This window comes from Fragaria vesca, linkage group LG6 (genome assembly GCF_000184155.1).
Source record: "Fragaria vesca subsp. vesca linkage group LG6, FraVesHawaii_1.0, whole genome shotgun sequence".
Lineage (NCBI taxonomy): Eukaryota > Viridiplantae > Streptophyta > Magnoliopsida > Rosales > Rosaceae > Fragaria > Fragaria vesca.
The window spans coordinates 27552942-27559406 of record NC_020496.1 but is presented as its reverse complement, the minus strand read 5'-3'; the positions used below and the strand labels follow the sequence as shown (position 1 = coordinate 27559406).

At 37.7% G+C, this 6465-nt stretch overlaps 1 non-coding gene across 1 annotated transcript; it reads left to right on the top strand.

Annotated features, from left to right (window-relative positions):
• Positions 1 to 3688: 3688 nt before the first annotated feature.
• On the top strand, positions 3689 to 5850 carry LOC101298626. Its single transcript, XR_185015.1, has 4 exons — positions 3689 to 3867; positions 3947 to 4067; positions 4143 to 4267; positions 5187 to 5850. It is a non-coding gene; the product is annotated as an uncharacterized LOC101298626 (transcript).
• The last annotated feature ends 615 nt before the right edge of the window (positions 5851 to 6465 follow it).

The window sequence follows — 6465 nt, the reverse complement described above, 5'->3', positions numbered from 1 at the left end:
ATATTAATTTGAATCAAGGCTGAGACATGGGCGGATAGAAGTCTTTAGGCTGTATAGGCTCCAGCCTATACAGTTTTTGGGAGAAAAAAACCCTCAAGTAGAGGTATATTTACTTGTGCAGCCATTACCCATACTAGGAAATAAAAAATAAATAAACTAGTAGGCAGCTTCTCCATTTCTCCTATACTCATTTTTCACTATTGTCAGTTCTTCTATCAACATTAGAGCCCATTTATCATATCTTTAAAACTCATTCAATGTTGCTCGTTAATTCATCTACTATCTATTACTCAATTGTTCCCCATGTTGTATATAGGAGCGAATTGGAAACTCATCAGACAATTGCAAAGCTATGGAGCGCGGTGAAAATAATATTGCATTACACAAGTCAGTCTTTGCAAGAAGAAGCAGCAGACAACTGCAAAGCTAGAAAATTTCACTTCTCACATTCAAACTTTGACAAATTCTTAACCCAAAAAATCTGCACGTAATTCATAGCCAATAAATTTGCATCATGTAATGTCCTAATTGCTTGAATCAGCACATCCTCATTTTTACTTTTAGAACTTCCAGTTCGGTACCTTACTCATCTTAACGATTAAGTTAGCATTCGACTAGAAAGATATATAATCACTAGTTACTCAATACAGCAAACACAACAAGCAACAAACTTGACCAATCACAACAGATAAGCAAAACTCCCAAACATAAAAGAGTCCAAATTCAATTGAAAAAACGATCAAACCACACAATCAAGATGAAGCAAAATACCAGAAAGGACGAACCTTTGATCAGTTCTCAGTGGTCTGCACTCTACAGCTGAGCAGCAGAGTAGCCGAACAGGCGACGACGAGGCGGGCGAGCAGACTGTAGATGCCAGACGAAGATGAGGAGGCGGTTTAGGGTTTTTTGGAGCGCTGTGGAGGCTGTCGAGCGCTGGGTTTAATTATATACCCTATAATTTTAGCTGACGAAATTTTTACTTCATCGGCTAACCTTTGAAATTCGTCGGCTAACATTTGAAATTCGTCGGCTAAACCTTTGAAATTCGTCGGCTAAAGTAATGAAATTCGTCGGCTATAGTACTTTTTATTTAATATTTTCAATTTATTTGTTTTTATTTTATTTTATCAACTATAGCCGACGAATTTTCAATAATGTCGTCGGCTATAGCACTTTTTATACATTCGACACATTGTGATTGTGATGATCAAACTTGAGAAACGAAAATCCGACCGTCTGATCTGACCATCATGATAAAATACATGTATGGGAAAAAATTAAACTTGATCCGACAAGGTTAAGGGCTCGATCCGGACAGTCAATCCCATAAGTCAAACCCCTAAACGCACCGAAAAGGTCATTGGACCGTCTAAATTACGTATTTTGGCCGGACCTTCAACTGAAAATATTTTCAAATCGATGAGACGCAACAAGTCGTATAAAAACTTTACGGAAAATAACCACCGAAGATAGGGCTACCCATAGGGAGAAAGAATGGAAAATTGCATTGACCGCAACTATCGGCACCGAGAATTTACAAGAATACCGTGATTTTTCAACCGTAGACGTATTTCCCCATTCTGGTCATATCTTATTTCAGGACTTTTTTGCGTTTGAAGGTTCTACGTATAGTTTGTTTTTGAAACGGAACATTTACTTAACACTTGTAAACAAGTTAGACAACATTAGTAGGCATGTTGTAATTGTGATGATCAAACTTGAGAAACGAAAATCCGACCGTCTGATCTGACCATCATGATAAAATACATGTATGGGAAAAAAATTCAACTTGATCCGACAAGGTTAAGGGCTCGATCCGGACGGTTAATCCCGTAAGTCAAACCCCTAAACGCACGGAAAAGGTCATTGGGCCGTCTAAATTACGTATTTTGGCCGGACCTTCAACTGAAAATAGTTTCAAATCGATGAGACGCAACAAGTCGTATATTAGGGTATTCGTCGGTTAACCGCATCTTAGCCGACGAATTATGACTTATTTAAGATGGTTTTAGCCGATGAAATATACTATAATTCGTCGGCTAAGATGGTTTAAGCCGACGAATTATGGTATATTTCGTCAGCTAAAGTATAAAAAATACATTAAAAAAACAGAAGGTTTAATGTAAACCATACTAACTTCATGTTCATATATCACCAAAATTCATATAAAATAACAGAAATATGAATTCAACGTATGTAAACTATAAAGATAATACATTCTTTTTTATTACAAATTAATGAATTACGTCCTCTAAATTAAAACTAAGGCTCGTAATCAGAATCATCCGATGAGTCTTCTTCGGTGTCAGAATTAATTTCCGGTAATCTATGTCTTTCCTCATCGTCAGAGTCTTCGTCTGTTTCTTGATTAGGATCAACATCAATAAGCCTTGGCTCTTTATCACGAATTCGCACCGAACGACCCGCTTTAAAATTATTAAGGCGAACGGTAGAGGAGTTAAGAATACCTATTGCATTGGGCTCTTGATACGCAACAACTTCTTCCTAGCTAGTCTTCGGCCTCTCCAAGTGTAGCCGCCCGGTAAATGTTTCGATGGTGCACAAAGTTGACTACTTTCCACGTGTCACCCTTAGCAAGATCATCAAGATAAAACACTTGTTTTACCGATGTGGCAAAAACAAACGGGTCATCTTCGTAACAACTTGTAGTAGTGTTCACCAATAATATTCCGTACTGACCGGTCTTCATGCTCTGCGGCCTAGTATCAAACCATCTAAACTTGAAGAGGTGCACTGTCATACCTTGCCCATAAACGAGTTCCACCACTAAATGGAGAACACCGTAATAGTCAACTTCATTCCGCCCACCATGCGCCATCACCCCAGAATTCTGTGTTCTCCGTCTGCTATCTCTCTGTTCACATATAAATTGCACGCCATTCACCTTGCACATCGGATAAACTCTTGACATTATCGGCTTCATCGCTAGAAGTCTTAGTTCATGCGACCAATTTGGGTGACCATCAAATTGAATATGGTTTATCTGCAACCAACCATTCAACTGTAACTATGGATAATTATGCAATAAACATAAATACGTACAGAAATATTGAATTACGTACCCAGCCGCCAAAATAGTTTGCGAACTCCCTGTTGTGGTACTCGAGATCACCTTAAATGTCTGGACAATATAGATTGATGTTTTTCCAGTATTCAACTTCTGGACAGTTAATCAATACCCACCAGTGGACAATGACTAGCTCATGTGGTTTCAACTTGTAGGAGTCTGGCAAAATTCTATAAACTTCAACATCACTGGAGAGTATGTGTAACACCCGAAAAATTTGACCAGCTTAATTTGAGGTCTTTTGGTAAATAGTTCCGACCTCAATGGTATTAAAATGTGCTCGAGGAGATTTCAGAAATTTTTACTAGGTCAAGATCATGACTTAATAGTTGGATAATAAAGTACATGGTACGAAGAGTATGTGAGAATTTTCGTTGAATTTTTAAAAGTTCCTAGCGATTCATATGAAATAAAAAGAAAGTTGTAGCGGTGCAATTTGGGTCGTAGAATTTATCACCGTTTGATCTGGGCCACCAAAAATTAAAAGGGCGGTGGAGCTTTTTCTTTTTTTTACAGGGAGACTTGGTCAATTTTGTGAGGACCACCTTTCCTCCTCTTCTCTCTCTGTCTCTCGACTCTTCCTGAAAACCAGAGAAACCGACGTCGACCTTCGACGCCATCCTTGCCATCCGGCCACCGTTCGGGCTGCATGTGCTTCATCTCAGTTGTGTTGGTGGATGGATTGACCGCAGCTAAACTAGAATTGATGGACGTCAAATTCTGGTTCAGTGAAGAACAAGCACGACTTGAACCTATTGTTATTCAATTTGTCTGAGGTAACTTAGAAACTAGTCCATGGGCTATTATTTGTTTGATACTTGGTGTTGAGTCCTTGTTTTGTTCTTTCACACACAGTTGATCAAAAGATGAATTGGACAAAGGGAGATTGAAGGTGGAATCAGGTCCTAGCTATTGTATTCTTGGTCAAGAATAAGAATTGAGGATTCGGTTCTGTTATGATCAATGTGATATTAAGGTAAGGAGGAAACTGATAATTTGGTTATGAGTTTGGTAATGGTTTAGATGTTGAGTGGTTACTGTTTGTGTGAAGGACAAGGAGAAATCGCTGTATTGGAAGAAAGGAAGTTAACTCACACACTGGGTGCTGCTGTGTTCTTTGACTGAGTGAAGACCAGGGAATTGGGATTTCTGCCTTGATCCCTTTTGACACCGAAGGTAAATTTGAAAATAGATTTGGAGTTGTTCAGTTGGATGTAATTGTATATTGGATTGTTTGTGTTGATCTAGACTGATTATATAAGTATCCAAAATTTTTATTTAAGTTTAGTTGGTGAATCTGTGATCATCCAAGGCTAGTGTCCACATGGGGATTTGAATGCCAATTATACTAAGCCATTGTTATGGTTTTTGATTAAGTGTTATTACTGTTAGATCATGATCACAGCTTGTGTAAAGCTCCATCATGTGGCTTGTGCGTTTTGATAATGATGATATATGAGTTGTATTGGTTTTACTGTGAGCATGGTTATGATGCTTAAAGGTATAAGGCTGAGTTGAGTTTGTTAGAAGTGATGAATATGATGTTGACTTTGTACAGAGAGTTTAAGGGAATGGAAAAGAGGATTGGAACTTATTATAGACTTTATGTCAAGTTACTCTGGTTATAGCAAATCGAATTGTTGAATATGCGAATTAGTATCAAAGTAATAGTGATGAATTGTATTTGTTATTATTGACTTTGAATGGGAATTATACCCATTATGAACGAGAATTGGTTTGGGTTCTTGATATCTAGTTCCATAACATGAATTCTGTGATCAGTTTATAAGTTGCTATTGAAGTGATTATGTTAAAGGTATTAGACATGAAATTGAGATACTCATGTTGGAAAGTAGGAAGTAATACAATGGGTGTCCATAGTAATTTTTATAATATTACTATGCAACGAGATTTGAAAGTAAAGTAAATGTTGGATTGTATTTTGATATTGATTAGTATTTGTTAATCGAAACTAATCGTGAAATTGGTCAATCTGGTCAGAACATGAAAAGTTGATTTGACGAATAATAATTAGTCATCGTGATTGCTTATGCTTGTTTAATGAGTTGTTAACGACTGAAATGTTGGACATTAGGGACTCCAGTTACCCGAGGAGCAGAAGGCTCGTGGTTTTGGGAGTTCGCGAGGAAAGCCACGGATTCCAAGTAGGGGACCCGGAACTCCCTTGATTAATGATATTTGTTTTATAAAATGTTTATGCGTATATGATATTGCATGATCCGGTTAGCCGATAAAAATATGGTAACCGATGTTGTGAGATATTGATGGCTTGAGAGTGAGAGGAGCATAGTGACTACCTTGGGTTTGATCCCCTAAACCTCCGGAGGGGCCTTCATGGACGGAAGAGTGTCTTACATCCTTTGTGGAGTGGCACTGCTTCTAGGCAATAGGGCGTTTGTGGACACTCTCGCTACACTTACCTGTTGTACACATATATAGTGAGGTAAGTTGGGTAGTGGGTCTAAAAAGAACCGGCCATCAGTTACAGTTTTATGGCGCCGCATTTATTTGATCATAGAAATGTTTTTAAAAGTTTGTCGTTCATTAAATATTTGGATTCAAACTTGTTTTTATACTAGGCCCTATGAAACTATTTCTTTATCTGTTTCAAGAGTTCCTTGAGCAGCGAGGACGAAAGCTCACCCTTACAACAGTTTGTGGATGCAGATACTATGCACTGGGACGGGATAATAGCGAGAAGTTGGGGTGTGCATGTTTGGGATTGGTAATTTGTTTTTTGTGCCTACCTGTTTATTTTTAGACTCGAGTTACATGTTTAAAATCTGTTATATTGGCCTTGTTATAATCTCATATGTGATTCTATTCATGAAGTTTGTTAATTACTGGCCATTCTTTATATCAAGTTTTACGCGAATAGAAGAGTCAAATCTTGATATGATTTTGTCTTGTGAGACTCTCATTGCAATTTGTATTCCTTTGAGTTCATTAATTCGTAACGTCCATTGTATCAGGTTCTAGAAAAATTACTTTACCTTTAGCAAATTAAATAAAGATTTTACACCTCAAAATATTTTTACGCTTCTGTTGTGTTTTTCTTAAATGCTTTCTTTTATTAATTGCCTTGTGTTTCTCCTTTTGAGACTCACGGCACTGTAACGTGCCTAAACTGAAGAGGTGCAGTTTAGGGCGTGACAGTATGGAAAGATTGAACTTCGGTACATCTACCGGTATGGTTTGCGGAGTTTCCTTCAACGCTCCTAAATACAACTTCATGTAGGTGACGCACTCGTGCGTAATATATGCTTCAGCTATACATTTTTTCAGGCGCGGATTTATTAGCCACATAATTTTTTGTAGTCTCCAAGTTGCCTATAAATTAAGTTGCAAAGTGT